Here is an 18,257-nt window from a genome sequence, read left to right as displayed (position 1 = left end):
CTAGCCATAAGTAGAAAGCTGAAACTGGATCCTTTCCTTACTCCTTATACGAAAATTAATTCAAGATGGATTAGAGACTTAAATGTTAGACCTAATACCATAAAAATCCTAGAGGAAAACCTAGGTAGTACCATTCAGGACATAGGCATGGGCAAAGACTTCATGTCTAAAACACCAAAAGCAACGGCAGCAAAAGCCAAAATTGACAAATGGGATCTCATCAAACTAAAGAGCTTCTGCACAGCAAAAGAAACTACCATCAGAGTGAGCAGGCAACCTACAGAATGGGAGAAAATTTTTGCAATCTACTCATCTGACAAAGGGCTAATATCCAGAACCTACAAAGAACTCCAACAAATTTACAAGAAAAAAACAAACAACCCCATCCAAAAGTGGGCAAAGGATATGAACAGACATTTCTCAAAAGAAAACATTCATACAGCCAACAGACACATGAAAAAATGCTCATCATCACTGGCCATCAGAGAAATGCAAATCAAAACCACAATGAGATACCATCTCACACCAGTTAGAATGGCGATCATTCAAAAGTCAGGAAACAACAGGTGCTGGAGAGGATGTGGAGAAATAGGAACACTTTTACACTGTTGGTGGGATTGTAAACTAGTTCAACCATTATGGAAAACAGTATGGCGATTCCTCAAGGATCTAGAACTAGATGTACCATATGACCCAGCCATCCCATTACTGGGTATATACCCAAAGGATTATAAATTATGCTGCTATAAGGACACATGCACACATATGTTTATTGCAGCACTATTCACAATAGCAAAGACTTGGAATCAACCCAAATGTCCATCAGTGACAGATTGGATTAAGAAAATGTGGCACATATACACCATGGAATACTATGCAGCCATAAAAAAGGATGAGTTTGTGTCCTTTGTAGGGACATGGATGCAGCTGGAAACCATCATTCTTAGCAAACTATCACAAGAACAGAAAACCAAACACCGCATGTTCTCACTCGTAGGTGGGAACTGAACAATGAGATCACTTGGACTCGGGAAGGGGAACATCACACACCGGGGCCTATCATGGGGAGGGGGGAGGGGGGAGGGATTGCATTGGGAGTTATACCTGATGTAAATGACGAGTTGATGGGTGCAGCACACCAACATGGCACAAGTATACATATGTAGCAAACCTGCACGTTGTGCACATGTACCCTACAACTTGAAGTTTAATAATAATAAATAAATTTAAAAAAAAAAAAAAATGACATAGAACTGACAGTCCAGAAATAAACACTAACATTTATAGTAAATTGATTTTCAACAAAGAGGTCATGAAAATTCAATGGGGAAAGAAGTCTTTTCAACAGTGCTGAAACAACTCAATATCTATATGCCAAGATGAACTTGCATGCCATACACAAAAACTGACTCAAAGGAGAAAGGCAACAAAAGTAAAAGTCAATAAATTGGACTAAATCAAAATTTAAAACTTCTGTTCACCAAAGGACACCATCAACAGAGTGAAAAGGTAACCTAGAAAATGGGAGAAAATATTTGCTAATCATGTACAATAAGTCTTCACTTAACATCATCAATAGGTACTTAGAAACTGCATCTTTAAGTGAAACAATGTACTGAATACCACAGGAGCTTAACTCTTGTTTTATCAATTAACCTATATCAGTTTGTTTTGCTATGCTATACATCACTTCACTTACAAGTCACAGTTTCCAAGAACTTAACAAAGATGTGAGGCAAAAACTCACTGTATCTGATATAAGGTTAATATCCAGAACATATAAAGGACGCTTACAACTCAAGAACAACAACAAAACCTGATTCAAAGATAGGCAAAAATAATAGACTTTTCTCCAGAGAAGGTATACAACTGACTAACCAAAAATGAAAACAAGCTCAATATTACTAATCATAAGGGAAATGAAAATCACCACCACAATGAGACATCACTTCAGACCTGTTAGAATAGACATTATTAAGAAGGAAAAAAAAAAAAAAACACCAGACAATAACAAGTATTGGCAAGGATGTGGAGAAATTAGTACCCTCGAACACTGCTGGTGGGAATGTAAAGTGTAGCCCCTATGGAAAACAGCATGGGGCTTCCTCAAAAACTTAAAAATAGAATGACTATATGATCCAGCAATTCCACTTCTGGGTCTATACCCAAAAGAAGTGAAAGCAGGATCTTGAAGTGATAATTATAACAAGCATGTTCACAGCAGCATTATTCACAATAGCCAAATGGCAGAAGCAACTCAAGTGTCTATCAACAGATGAATGGATAAACAAAATGTAGCATACACACACAATGGAATAATATAGTCTTAAAAAAGAAGGAAATTCTGACATATAGTACAACATGGGTGAATTTTAAGAATATACTACTGAATGAAATAAGCCACTGGCAAAAAGACATACACTGTGTGATTCCGCTACTATAAGGTACTCAGAGTAGTCAAATTCATAGAGACAGAAAGTAGAATAGTGGTTGCTAGGGGCAAAGGGAAAGGCGAAAATGAGGACTTGTTGTTTAATGGATATAGAGTTTCAGTATTGCAAGATTTAAAAAGCTATAGAGATTGTTTAAACAACAACATGAATGTACTTAACGCCACTGAACCATATACTTAACAATGGTTAAGATGATAAATTTTATGTATATTTTATCACAATTTTAAAAAAATAATAAAAATTTTAATTGCCTCAAATAGAACCACAGATCTAAACATAAAAACCAAAACTAAGTATCTCAGAAGAAAACACTAAATCTTTGTGACCCTGGGTTATGCACTGATTTCTTAGATATGTCACCAAAAGTCTGATAAGTTAGAGTTCATGAGAATTTAAAACTTTTGTGTATCACAGGTCGCCATCAAGAAAGTGAAAAAGCCTACAGAATGGGAGAATATATTGGTAAGTCCATAAATCTGCTAATGGCCTAATATCCAGAATATAAAAAGAATGCTTGCAATTCAACAAATTTGTAAAGTGATAAATTTATAAATGGGTAAAGAATTTGAATAGGTATTTCATCAGAAAAGATAAATGACCAATAATCACATGAAAAGATGTTCAACACCATTAGTTGTTAGAACTAGGTAAAAAATCACAATAAATACCCTTAACATCAGGCTATAATCAAAAAGACAGAAAATGACAAATGTTGGAAAGGATATGGAGAAACTAAAACACTCATACACTGCTTGTGGGAATGTAAATAGCGCCGCTACTTCAGAAAAAAGTTTAGAAGTTCCTCAACATGTTAAACATGGAGTTACCATATGTCCCAGTAATTCTACTGTTAGGTATATACCCAAGAGAAATGAAACATCCACTCTAACACATAAACACTCACTATGTTCATAGCAGCACTATTCACAATGGCCAGAGTGGAAAATCCAAATATCTACCAACTAATGAGTAAACAAAATATCTACACAATGAAATATAATTTGGCAATAAAAAGGGATGAAGTACTGATTCATGTTACAACATAACATGAATGACTCTTGAAAACATTATAACATGTAAAAGAAGGCAGTCACAAAAGATCATATATTACAATTCTATTTACATAAAATGTTCAGAATTGGCAAATCCATAGGGAGAGAAAGTGAACTGGTGTTTGCCTAGGGCTAGGAAATTGGGGAAGAGGGGAGAATGACAACAAAGTTCTAAAATTATGTTATTGTAAAATTCTGTAAACAAACTATACAATTTAAATGGGCAAACCTTATGTATTACAGTAAATTATACTGAGATAAAGTTATGAAATTACTGGTTAGCTAAAATACGTCTTTTACTAATTTCCAGAGACTATTTCACAATTAAAATTAATTCTCTCTTCTCAACAGATCTACATGAGTTTTATCAGGTTATATTATTCTTTCATTGTCCAGCTTAATGACACATCAGCCAGGTGCAGTGGCTCAAGCCTGTAATACCAGCACTTTGAGAGACTGAGGTGGAAAGATAGCTTGAGCTCGGGAGGCGGACGTTGCAGTAAGCTATGATATAGCTACTACACTCCAGCCTGGGTGACGGAGCAAGACCCTGTCACAAACAATGTCAAAGACCTCATATAACAAACCAAAAAAGAAATAAGTAGTTCTTCACCATCACGTAAACCAATACACAGACACACACACAGACACACACACACACAGAGTCAACAAGCACTAAAAAGTAAAAATTTACTTTCTACAAATAAAAGAAATATATTACCATGTGACACAAAACTTACTTAAAAATCAATAAGCTTTTGGAAACACTTGTTTAAAAAAAATCTGTTAAAGCTGACTTCATTAGGGAAAGTATATTTCTACTAATAGAACCAGTAACTATGCTAAGTATTTAACAATTTGACTATAATAGGTCATGGTGTGGGTCTCTGAGTTTAACCCATTTGGAGTTCATTTTTCATCAAATTAGGGAAGTTTTCAACCATTATTTCTTCAAATGTTATTTCTGCCCCTTTTGCTCTCTCTCTGTCTCTCTCTCTCTTCCCTCTAAGAATCCCATAAGGCATATGTTGGTATGCTTGGGGATGTCCCATAGCCCTGTTCATTTTCTCTATTCTTTTCTCTTTCTGCTCCTCAAATGAATACATCAACTGACCTTTCTTCAAGTTCACTGATTCTTTGTTCAGACTACTCAAATCAGCTATTGAACCCCTCTAATGAATTTTTGTTACTGTACTTTTCAGCTGCAGAATTTCTATTTGTTTCCTTTTTATAATTTCTTTGTTGATATTTCTTTTTGGTGAAAAATCCTTTTCTTGGTTCCCTTTAGTTCTTTGCTGATGGTTTTGTTTAGCTCATTGAGTACATTTAAGGTGGGCTTCCTCAGGGATAGTTTCACTAATTTCTCTTTTTTCCTCTGAATGAGTCACACTTCTTTATTTCTTTGCATGCCTTATAATTTGTTGAAAACTGGACATATTGAATATTATAATGTGACAACTCTGGATACTGGAATTCTCCCCCTTCCCTGGAGTTTGCTGTTACTGCTTGTTGTAAGTGTTGTTTATTGACTATTTCATAAAGTTTACATTCTTTGTTGTACATGGAAGTGAAGTCTGTGCTCACTTAGCTTCAGGGTCAACTACTGTTTTGACCGTTTCCTTAAACACCTGCAGCCAAGGAAAGAAAAAAGGTAATAGAAAAGAAAAAAAAACCACTCCCAGTCTTTTTTGCTCTGTGTTGTGGCATTTCATCAAAACTTAGCCAGACTGTTTACAACTCTATCTTAACCTTCACATCCTACTTAGTTAGGCAGAGCCGGAAGTCAGCTAGTGGTGAAAGCTTAGGGTCTTCTCAAGCCTTCTGTGAGGAGTTGTCCAATCCTAGGCATGTACATAGCATTCTCAATTTCTCAGCATATACAAAAGCATTTAAAAGTCCTTATACCACCCTGTATCTCCTTTTCAACTGTTCCTTCCTGGCTTTTTGTCTACCTATTCATTGTCCTAATTTTTATCCCGACTCAGACTTCTACAGTTGATACTCTGGCTTTTAAATACTTTTGACACGTGATGACGGATAAGCCACCCCAGTCCCCGGAAAGCTCTGAGTTGTGTAAAACAAAAGGAAGCTCTATACCGGTCCTTCAGAGACTTCAGACAGGTTAAAACAATCACAATCTTTTGAGAGCAAGATCTGTACTAACCCTTCCGGTGCTAACAGCCTGCACCATGAGTGTAAGCTGCCGTTTTCAAAGCCATTATTAATCTAGGCACAAGGAATGGTAGGTGAGCAATTTAAGGTGCCATCGTGTTTTTCTGCAGTGCTACAGCTCCTTACTTTTCCTGTTTTTTTAATGTTAACTAAATTCCAGAGTTCTATAAAAATTAATTCTGATAGTTTCTGGAAGCTAATTAGGTGTTTTTGTAAGAGTCCTAGAGTTCCCTACTCCACCACATTATATGACTTCTCTCACAAATGTTTTATATGCATAACAAAAGTATTTGCCTTTATTATGCTGATTGCAAATTTCAAATACATATTCTTTATCATATTTGAGGTATTATTCTACTGTAAAGAAATATTCTTCTAAAGAAATATTTTTAATTACAGATTTTTTAATTCCCAAATACTTTTTGGAGCTTAATGAATTATGACTTCTCCATTAGATCTACTAATGTAAAAACTTATTCATAAATTTCCTAATATTGAATTACCTGCTTTGCCTGTGATACCTATGTAACATCAATTCCCAATTCCCCCTTCCTCCCAGTCCTTGGCAATCACCATTCTACTCTCTGTTTTCTGAATTTGACTATTTTTAGATATTTCACGTAAGTGAAATCATTCAGTATTTGTCCTTCTGTGACTGAATTATTTTAATGTCTTATAGGGTCATCCATGTTGTCACATACACCAGGACCTCCTTAAGGTGGAATAATATTCCATTGTATGTATATACTACATTTTCTTTATCCATTTATCTATCGATGTTTATACATCTTGTTTATGTATCTTGGCTATTGTGATTAATGCTATTGTGAACATGGGATCTCCTCAAGATTCTGATTTCATTTACTTTGGATATGCACCCAGAAGTGGGATCATATGGTAATTCTATTTTTTTTTTTTTTTAGGAATCTCCATACTATTTTCCACAACGGCTACACTATTTTACATGCCCATCTACAGTGTACAGGGTTCTAATTTCTCCACATCCTCTCCAACACCTGTTACAATTTGTTTTGTTTTGATATCAGCCATCCTAACAGATATGAAGTGGTAAGTCATTGTGGTTTTGATTTGGATTTTCCTGATGACTGGCGATATTGAATATCTCTTCATATACAGCACCTTACACATTTGTATGTTTTAAGAAATGTTCATTTAAGTCCTTTACCCATGTTTTAACCAGGTTATTTGTTTTTTGTTTTGGGGATTTTTTTTTTTCTTTTTTTTCTTTTGGCTGTTGATTTGCAGGTGTTCCTTATATACTTTGGATATTAACCCCTCATTAGATACATGGTTTACAAATATTTTCTCCTATTCCATAGATTACCAATTCATTCTCTTAACTGTTTCCTTTGCTGTGCAAAAGCTTTTTAGTTTGATGCAGTCCTGTTTGTCTATTTTTAAAATTGCTTTTGCTGTAGCTATAAGTTATTTTATGTAAGACTTTGGTAACCACAAAGAAAATACCTATAGAAGATACACAAAAGAAAAAGAAAAAAAAATGAAGGATCAAAGCAAAATCAACAAATTACAGCAAGAGAGGAGAAAAGGGACGAAAGAACTGTGAGAAAGAAAACGATTAACAAAATGGAACTAGTAAGTCTTTCTCTATCAATAATTTAATGTAAATGCAGTAAACTCCCTAATCAAAAGACATATAGTGGCTGAATTAATTTTAAAAATAAGATCCAACTATATGCTATCTACAAGAGACTCACTTTAGATTTAAGGACACACAGGCTAAAAGTGAAGGAACAGGAAAATATACTCCATGCAGATAGCAACCAAAAGAGCACAGTTGTGGCCATACTATCAGACAATATAGACTTTAAATTAAAAACCATCCCAAGAGACAAAGAAGGTCATATGATAAAAGAGTCAATTCATCAGAAAGATAACACAAGTATAAACATATATACACTCAACATCAGAGCACCTAAATATATAAAGCAAACACTGACGGAACTGAAAGGAAAAATAGCAATACAATAGAAGATGTCAGTACTCCATTTTCAATAATGAATAGAACACACATATACTGAATATTCCACCTAACAATTGCAGAATACACAGTCTTCTCAACTGCACACAGAACATTCTCCAGGACAGATCACATATTAAGTCATAAAACAAGTCTGAACAAATTTAAGAAGACTGAAATGATACCAAGCTTTTTTTCCCAAGCACAATAGACTAAAATTAGAAATCCGTAACAGAAGGAAAACTGGGAAAATCACAATTATGTGGTAATTAACAACACACTCTTTTTTTTTTTTTTTTGTCCCCAGTGGAAAATAATTTTTATTGAGACCCCACCAGCTGCAAAATCTGCTCCTGGCATTAAGCTCCTTCTTCCTTTGCAATTCAGTCTTTCTTGAGTGGTCCCATGAATGCTTTCTTCTCTTCCATGGTCTGGAAGTGACCATGGCCAAACTTGGAGGTGGTGTCAATGAACTTAAGGTCAATCTTCTCCACAGTCCGCCGCTTTGTCTGCGCCAGCAAGGACTTGCGGAGTGTGCGCATCCGCTTCTTCGTTCCCACCACACAGCCTTTCAGCATGACAAAGTCATTGGTCACTTCCCCATAGCGGACAAAGCCACCCAGAGGGTTGATGCTCTTTCAGGCAGGTCATAGTCAGTGGAAGCATTGTTCTTGATCAGCTTGCCGTCTGTGATAAGGCAGCCCTCGCCAATCTTATAGATCTTCTTGTTGATCTCAGTGTGGTGATGGCAGCCTTTCTGCCCAGCACGTGCCACAGAGAAGGCCACACAAGCAGGATGCCATGCCCCAATACAGGCCACCTTGCACAGACCTCAGTGGGTCTTGCGGGGCAGCTTCTTGGTGTGCCAAAGACTGGTGACTCCTTTGTAGCCTTTGCCCTTGGTCACCCTGATGATGTTGATCATCTCATCCTGCCCAAACACTTGGTTCACAGGTACCTGCTGCTCGAACCTCTCACAGGCCCAGTCCAGCTTCTCGGCCACGGTGCCTCCATTCACCTGGATCTCCATCAGGTGGGCCTTCTTCTGGCGCAGAGGAAGCAGGTGCATCTGGGTGTGGGCAATGACACAGATGACTTGGCAGTACTTCTTCATGCTGCTGAAGTCCTTCTCCAGCTGCTTCTTGCCGTCCTCATCCTGCCATTTCTTGCAGTACTTGGTAAAGGCCTTCTTAGATTTATGCCAGTTCTTATAGAAACGTCTCTTGCATTCATCACTGATGTGCTCAGCGAAGACAGTCTTGAAGGTCCGGAGGCCTCGAGGGGTTTCCATGTAGCCCACAATGCCCACAACCACCATGGGTGGCGTCTCCACAATAGTCACAGCCTGCACCACCTCCTTCTTGTTCACCTTGGATCCTGGCCTGTCGACTTCCCGCACGATGTGGGTCATGCCAGCCTTGTATCCCAGGAAGGCTGTGAGGTGGACTGGCTTAGATGGGTCATCCTTAGGGAAGCTCTTGACCTTCCCCCGATGCCTGCTGCTGCGCTTCCGAGGCAGGAAGCTGAGGGACCCATGCCTGGGAGCGGAGAACTTTTTGTGAGACATCATGCAATCAAATCCCACCGGTAGAGCAACAACACACTCTTAAACAACCAGTGGATCAAAGATGAGATCAAGGAAAATTTAAAAATATCTTAAGACAAAAATACAACAAATGAAAACTTATGGGATGAAGCAAAATCAGGACTAAGAGGGAAGTTTCTAATGATAACTGTCTGTTTTTAAAGGAAGAAAGATCTCAAATAAGCAACTCAACTTTACACCTCAAGGAACTAGAAAAAGAAGAACAAAACTAAGCCCAAAGTTAGCAGAAAGAATGAAAGAATAAAAATTAGAGCAGAAATGAAAAACAGAAAAACAGGAAGAAATCAACTAAACTGTTAGTTTTGAAAAGGTAAAAACAATGTTAAACATTTAGCTAGACTAAGAAAAAACTAGAAGACTCAAATAAATAAAATTAGAAATAAAAGTGGAGACATCACACTGATGTGAAAGATTCATAATTTCAGGTATGTCTTCTGAGGTTTTTGTTAATGTCCTCAAATAAATTAGGAAGTTTTTATTAGTGTATTAGAACTTTTTATATAGCACAGGAGTTATCCATTACCTGATAGCTTGAGTCACCCACATAAACATCTAAGTCAGGCATTATTGTTTTCTTTTTGTTAAGAATATACCAAAAAGTTGATAGAATGTTAAAATAAACATGTGAATTCCTTCCACTTAGATTCAACAACTGTTGAACAATTTCCCCTATCCCTCCACAAAGCTTTATCCTTCCACAAAGACACTGTGATTTGACACTTCAACCCTAAATAATTCACTTATCATATAACCACAATGTCATTATCACACCCAGGAAATACTCCATAATGTTACCTAATATTGAGCTAGGTCAGGCACTTTACTTGGAAGCCAAAATGTTTGATCAATAAAGTTTTTCTCTCAGTCATGTTTACTCTATTACACATTTCCGTTTAATTACATTATCTAAGAAAATCAGTCATTTCATGAAAATTTTATACCTAACAAGAAAAGAGTTATACTTTATTTTCTCTCATTATTTCAAATTTTCTCAGTGGTATTATCTGGCATGCTCCTTTTCATTTATGACATTGTGTGTTTTTCCTTCTCTTCTAGCTAGTCAGAGCTTTCTTTTGATTTGGAATTTTTAAGGTCCAAATCTAGACTTTAATGCTCAATTCTATTTTTCTGTTTTCTAGTTAATTGATAGATTTTATTTTATAATTTCCTTCTTACTACTTTTGTAGTTTGGTTTGGTTTATTTTAGAGTATAAGTAAAGTTTATTTCATGGTTTTTTGTCTAAATGTGTTGAGTTATTGGTTCATACACTAAATGACATAAAGTACTGACTTCAAACTTTTCTTCTCTTCTTCTATTACCAAACAGAAAAGAGAAGGAGAAGAGACAGTATTCTGCCAAGAGAGATCAGTAAATCCTTGGGTACAGCGTGAATCTCATTCTCATAGCATGGAACGGGCCAAAATGATCTAAATAGTTTTTGACAACAAGCAATCTAACAGAGTTTCCTTTAGGAGCCTACGAATGCATTTCTGTGGGGTAGAGGGCAGTAAGATAAATCCTCATTGTGGTTTGGAATTGTATCTGAACATAAAATTTGTACCTTGATGTAGAAAACAAAGAGAAAAAGGACAGAGGCAGGTTCCTCCTTATCGTTAATTACTTTAAAAGCAAATAAATTATCCAATCAAAAGACAGAGATTGGCAGAATGCTCCAACTATATACTGTCTACCATAGATCCACTTACATGCTACAACATGGATGAACCACATGCGACTAAGTGAAATAAGCCAGTCACCAAAAGACAAATATTGTATTATTCCATTTATAGGAAGTACTCAGAGTAATCAAAATCATACAAAACAAAAAGGAAAATGGTGGTTGCCTGGGGCAGATGGGAAGAGAACAAGAAGTTACTATTTAATGGGCAAAAGTTTCAGTTTCACAAGATGAAAAGAGTCTTGGAGATGGATGGTGGTGGTGGTGGTTGCACAACAATATGAATGTACTTAACACCAGTAAACTGTACATTTAAAAATAGTTAAGAGGTAAATTCTGTGTTATGTGTATTTTACCATGATAAAAAAAATTTAAAGAAACATCTGCCTTGATTCATTGAAGCAGTCTGTGATAGCTGGATATAGAGTCTTATTAATAAATACAATTTATTTCTCTATGTACTTAGCCTTTCAAAAGAAATTTTACTATTCTCTAATAAAAGATCTCATAAATCTTGTTAGATTTACACCTTGATGCTTTTTATAAAGTTTTTGCTATGATTAGAAATGGTTGCCTTTTTAAAGTTCCTTTTCTATGATTTCAATTGTATCTCTTGTTCAATGTTTCTTTTTAATTAATATATAATAAATCATTAATAAGGTGTACAAATCTGAAGTCAGGCAGTTTATTTTTTATATGTGTTGACAGCAATGTAAATACTGCCCATATCCAGATATACAAAACTTCCTATACCTGAGAAGACCTCTTGTGCCTCTTCCCGGTCAATAACACACACCACACCTGACTCCACCAGAGGTAACCATTCTTATCACTTTTCTCACCATTGGTTAGTTTTTGAATTTCATATGAATGGAATTATTCAGTATGGCTCGTTTGTGTCTCGCTTTTCTGCTAACCACAACATGTGTGACAGCTTTCAAAGTTGTTGAGGCAGTAGTAGTTTGCTCTCTTTTATGGCTACACAGGATTTCACTGTATGAATAAAGCATAATTGATTCATCTATTCTACTCCTGATACACATTTATGTAGTTTTCAGTTTGAGGCTACTATAATTATTATTGACCATGTCTTCTATTGAACATAGGTACTGATATTTCTTGAGTATGCACCTAAAAAGAAGTAGTAATGAAGTGTCCCAGGTCAGGCATATGTTTACCATTATGAAATAACTGTAAATTATTTTAAGAGTTTTGTACCAGTTTACCTTCCCATCAGCAATAAATGACTGCTTCAGTTGCTTCATAACTTTACCAATATTTAGTATTGTTCTCTTTTTAATTTTAGCTACTCTGATATGAAGCAGTATCTCATTATGGTTAATTTGCATTACCTAAGAGGCAGTGATATTGAGAATGTTTTCAAATGCTTATTGGCCACTTGGATATCTTCATTTATGAGACACCTATTGAAGTCTTTGGGTAGGAAGAATGGATTTGCATGAGTTCCTTATATATTCTAGATTTATGTCCCTTATCAAATATATGTATCCGAAATGCCCTCTTCCACTGTGTAGCTTGACTTTTCACTCTTCATGGTGCCTTTTGATTACCAGACGTTCTTAATTTTCATGAAGAGCAATTTATCAATCCTTTATTTTATGGATAGTGTATTTTTGTTCTTAAGAAACCTTTGCCTAACCCAACATCATGAAGAGATTTTCAAGCAACTTTATTTTACTTTTCAACGTAAAGTCTATGATCCATCTCAAATTAATTTTGTAGTAAGGTATGATGTAGGGGACAGGGTTATCGTAGAAATTATAACACATATAGTTATCAAGCTAAAGTAAATAATACCTAACTTTTTCCCAGTTAAGAAACTTGGAAAAAGATTAACTCCATTTATACAGCTTCAAACCTGTACGATATTGTTGTCATATATTTTAAGTTTCTGCCACATTTTATCTCAGTCATGAAGGTCCTAGTATTTTTGTTTCATATACTTATTTAGCTTTATTTATCCACATACTTAACACATCTTTTGCTCTTTAATATTTCCTACATCACAAATTTCCCATATTAGATTATTTCCCTTTAGTCTGAGGTAACCACTTAGAAATTTTTAATGAGAGTTGAATGAACTGTTATTGTCTAAAATCACTTTTATATTACCACATTCTTAAAACAGATTTTCACTGACACGCAATTCTAGGTAGATATAATTTATTTTCTTTCAGCACACTGAAGGTATTATCCTAATATATCACCTTTCACTGTTGAAACAAATCAAAATGGAAATTTAAAAATATCTGGAATGGTATAATAATAATTATATTACATATAAAACTTGTAGGTTGAAAGAGATTTGGGGCTGGGAAAGAAATTCAATCTGTTGCAGGCATGATAAGCAGAGTGGCTGAGGGAAAAACATACAAGGGAATTTAAACAAGTAACTAAATATATGGAGGATAATGGGAGCCAAGTTTCTTACTATCAGAGAAGTGAGTTACAAATAAAGAAAGAAAAAAAGGCTAGAATAACCCTGTAGTACTGGAATGGAACTGGATGTACTAGTATAAACTCACAGCTTTCATTTTATAATAAAAGTAATAGATAAGTAAACAGGCATACAGAGGAGAGGGGGTTGTGTGTGCAATTATGTACATACACATCGTCTGCTGAAAGGGTATAAAGGCAACAGCATCATAGTATCAATAAGCACACCAAGCATACATATCTTAGTTTCTACATGCTACTCTCTGCTAAAAAGAACCAGGGCCCCTTGGAGAAACAGACAGCTCTAGGGTTGGTGGAAAGAAAATATAAGATATTCCTACAGTATCTTCCTATCTCAGAGAGTGGGTGAATGCTCATGAAATGATGGGATCATGAGGAAAACACACAGGCACCAGCTTAAAATGGTTCTCATGGGCAAGTGTGGGGTAATTTGAGTACAAAAATAAACAATGATAGTGATAGGTTGTGACCCTTTGAGAAGAAAAATCCAAGAGCCCATAATGATATAAATAAAAAAATGGAGAAGGGACACTTTTAACTTACCACAGAATTCCAATGAATGAATACTGAAGTGATGATAGAATTTTTTTTGATCACCAAATTAAAGCTATTTTATTAATAAATTATTCACGCAAGTATAAACACTAGATCCTAAACTAGAGATATTTACAGTCTCAAAGAATCTCTTCATAATATTTATTAACTGCTTATTAATTAATATGTAAAACACACAAACCAGCAGATACCACCTTAACTAAGTGGTCGAGTTAACATTACAAGTATTGAGACAAATCAACATAATGTGTCTCCTGACAAGCATGAAAAGCCCATCACTTCTGTGGCTTTCCTACATAAAAATCAAATCTGAATCAAATCATGGAACACAGCAGATAAATTCAATTTGAGGGGAATCTGCAAAGTAATTAGCTTGTACTCTTCAAAAATGTCAGTCATGAAAGAAAGAAAAAACAGAAGAAACACCCTATACTAAAAAAAATCATTTAAAACATGACACTGAAATAATTTATAAAAGGTTTTTCATCAACATTAATATCTACAGGGACATTCAAAAGCTGTAAGTGACAAGGGACAACCCTTCCTTGTGTGGAACTGTCTTGTACATTACAGAAATAGTAACATACCTGACACCTATCTACTGCATTCCAGAAATAATCCCCAATTACAGTGATGACCCAAGAAAAATCACATAAATTTCCAAAATATCTCTTTGGGAGCCATTTACTATCCCTGTCAAGAACCACTGCCTTCCACAATCTAGTCTTCTCCCTTTCACTCTCGCTCTCAAACACACTGGCCTCCTCCCTTTCCTTTAGCACCCCTCCCTTTCCTTTAACACTCCCTTTCCTTTCACACTCTACCTCAGCAACTGCGTGCATGCTATTTCTGTCTGGAATGCTCTTGTCACTGATAACTGCCTTACTTTCTCACCTTACTCAGATATTTAACTCAGTACCTCTTTCTCAGGTTCTGCATTGACCATTCTGCTTTGTCTCCCTGGCTCTTATCCCACCATCTGACATTTATTTTACCTGTTTGGTTGTTATTCATATACTCTCACTTAATGTAAGCTCATGATGTGTTTGTCTATTTTGTTCAGTGATGTGTCCTCAGCCTATAGATGAGTGATGGCACATATCAGGCATTCAATATGTATTTTTGGAATTAATAAATAAATGTTCAACAGTAGGGTAGTGAATAAATTGTTATGTTCATACAACGCGATATTATATACCTATGTAAAATTACGCTTTTAGAGAAGTTTTAAAGGGAAATCCTAATATATTTAAGTTAAAAAAATAAAAGGTCCAAAACTGTACACAGTGTGGCCAATACGGGTTCCCTAAGAACAAGGCATATCTAGTCAAATACTATTTCGCAACTACTCAGTTAATAGACTGAAGAAAGTCAATCATAAGATGGTGAAACATGAGATGGATGAATGACAGTATCATGAAGTACTCACCATAAGTGTGAGAGTAATCTTATTCAAAAGTTTTAGACTTTTTTTTTTTTTTTTTTTTTTTTTTTTTTGGAAACAGAGAGTCTCCCTCTGTCGCCTAGGCTGGAGTGCACTGGCACGATCTTGGCTCACTGCAATCTCCGCCTCTTAGGTTCAGGCAATTCTCCTGCCTCAGCTTCCCGAGTAGCTACGATTACAGGCATTCAACATGACACCCAGGTAATTTTTGTATTTTTAGTAGAGACGGCATTTCAAACGTTGGCCAGGCTGGTCTCAAACTCCTGACCTCAAATGATCCACCCACCTCGGCTTCCCAAAGTGCTAGGATTATAGGCATGAGCCACCACACCCAGCCGAAAGTTTTAGACTTTTTATCCATAACCCTTAGTGAACATTTTTATAGCTAATTTGGATAAAAATACTTATCAAATATACAAATGGCACAAAGCTGAAAGGGATATTTTAATAAAATAAATGACCAAATTTAGATTAAAAATCATTCCAATAGGCTTGAACACTGATATAAAAGCAATAAAAAGAAATACAGAAGAGTTAAAAAGTATTATATAGGGCCAGGCGTAATGGCTCACGCCTGTAATCCTAGCACTTTGGGAGGCCGAGGTGGGCGCATCACTTGAGGTCAGGAGTTCAAGATCAGCCTGGCCAACATAGTGAAACCCCATCTCTACTAAAAACACAAAAATCATCTGGGTGTGGTGTCACACGCCACTCACGTAGCTGTAATCTCAGCTACCCAGGAGGCTGAGGCAGGAGAATCACTTGAAGCTGGGACGTGGAGTTTGCAGTGAGCCGAGATCATGCCACTGCACTCCAGCCTGGGCAATAAAATGAGACTCTGTCTCAAAAAAAAGAGAATTTAAAAAAAAAGTATTACATACATACAAGAAATGAGAATAGAAATCTTGGCAGTAGTTCGTGATTTTTGGTTTGGTTTTGTTTTGCTTTTTTCCTACAGCTTTAAGGTTTGAAAGCAGTATATGGTTGTTTTTTTTTAATGCCCAATTATGCTGTGACCATTAAAGATCTCACAGTACACTGACAGAAAGAGAATTACTAAATATATTTCATGCTGGTCAGATCAGAAGTGAAATTGTGTTTCATCTAATTCAGGACACCTTATTTTAAGAAAAACACAGACAAACTAGAGTCTACCCAAAGGAAGGCAACTTGCTTGCTGAGGGATCTGGAAATATGAACACAAGAAAACAATTTTTAAAAATAGGGAAACACAAATCACGGAGAAAACTATGTACGTTTAAACAAATGATGCTAAGGTAGTGCTCACTTTGGCAGAATATATACAAATGGTGCTAAGAGAACCAATTGTTCATTTTACTATTCTTATTATTTTGTCAATTTTGTTTTTCACAAGCATATATGTAAAACCTAAAATCCAATCTAATTTGTACTTTTCAAACACTTTTCCAAAACTGAGATAATCCAAATAAACTATATCACTGGAGAATAGTTTTCTAATAAACTTTGTATGAATCAGGCCATGAAATCCTTGTATGATAACTATATCAATTCTTACAGGATTAATAATAGTAATAATAGCTACCAGTTATTGAGTACTAACTAGATATCACACATTCTACTAAGCATTTTATAGGCATTATCTCACATAATCCACACCAAAACCCTCTAAGATAGGCATTATTATATCCTATTATTAAGCAAAATAGCAGACAAAATGCCTTAACCACAGGAGAATGAATAAATTATTATGTAATCACACACTGAAATACTGTACAGTAATAAGGAATAAATGAAAACTATGCACATCTACATAGAAGCAGCTCAAAACCCTAAGACTGTGTGAAACACCCAGTTCTCAAAAGAATATGTATCTTATTGATTCCATCTACAGAGTTCAAAACCATACTGAAGAGCAGGAAAATCATTATATATCAAAATAAGAAATAAAAAAGATATGACTGGGAAAGGAGAAACAAAGAACTTCAACAGTATTTAATAATGTTCTATTTCTCAAGCTGGATAGTCAATATACGGGAATTATTACTTACTTGCTGCTATTCTTTACATAAATGATTCATATATACTCTTTCCTACATATGAAATAGTTAATAGAAGGAAAATATGTACTATTAAAATGAAAGTCATTTATATATAAGCTATTATAGCTGTGTACTCAAGCATTTAAAATAAACGTTTGAAAATAGCTGGACTTCATCTAGATTTCAAGATACCACTTTCAAGAGAAAATAAGGGTGACATTCAGTCTTCTCCGTTCTAAAAAAATATTGATAAGCAAATCAGTTCTTATTTTTCTAAGAAGATAAATTTTTCAAAATATGAACTTGGAATGAATAAAAACTTCACATATCTAGACTGTAAGTATCTAATACTTACATCTTAACTTTTGAAAAATTAAGATGCCCGCCTAGGCACAGTGGCTTATGCCTGTAATCCCAACATTTTGGGAGGCCAAGGCAAGAGGATCACTTGAGTCCAAGCGTTCAAGACCAGCCCGGGCAATGTAGAGAGACCCTGTCTCTGCCAAAAATTTAAAAATTAGCCAAGCAGGGTGGTACACACATGTGGTCCCAGTTACTTGAGAGGCTGAGGTGGGAGGATTCCTTGAGCCTAAGAGTTCAAGGCTGCAGTGAACTAGGATTGCACTGCTGCACTTCAGCCTGGCCAACAGAGCAAGACTGTCTCAAAAACAAAACCAAAAAAGGCTCCTTACACTTTAGCCAAATATTATCAGCAATTCAACTGATGCCCAAGTAAGAGATCCAAATTCCATCACCCATTCTTTCATATTTACTTTTTTCATTTCCAGATTTCTTTTA

The 18,257-nt window shown here is 35.6% G+C and overlaps 1 protein-coding gene and 1 pseudogene across 6 annotated transcripts in view; both read right to left on the bottom strand.

Moving 5' to 3' along the window:
• Positions 1-18,257, bottom strand: part of ALMS1 (ALMS1 centrosome and basal body associated protein) — a 228,773-nt gene that overhangs the window by 129,839 nt on the left and 80,677 nt on the right. The gene's annotated exons all lie outside the window — the stretch shown is intronic.
• LOC119627276 (large ribosomal subunit protein uL3 pseudogene) lies at positions 7,981-18,227 on the bottom strand (annotated as a pseudogene).

The sequence above is a fragment of the Chlorocebus sabaeus genome, chromosome 14, assembly GCF_047675955.1.
Source record: "Chlorocebus sabaeus isolate Y175 chromosome 14, mChlSab1.0.hap1, whole genome shotgun sequence".
Taxonomy (NCBI): Eukaryota; Metazoa; Chordata; class Mammalia; order Primates; family Cercopithecidae; genus Chlorocebus; species Chlorocebus sabaeus.
Note: the sequence above shows the minus strand (reverse complement) of the source record. Positions and strands in the feature narration are given on the sequence as shown.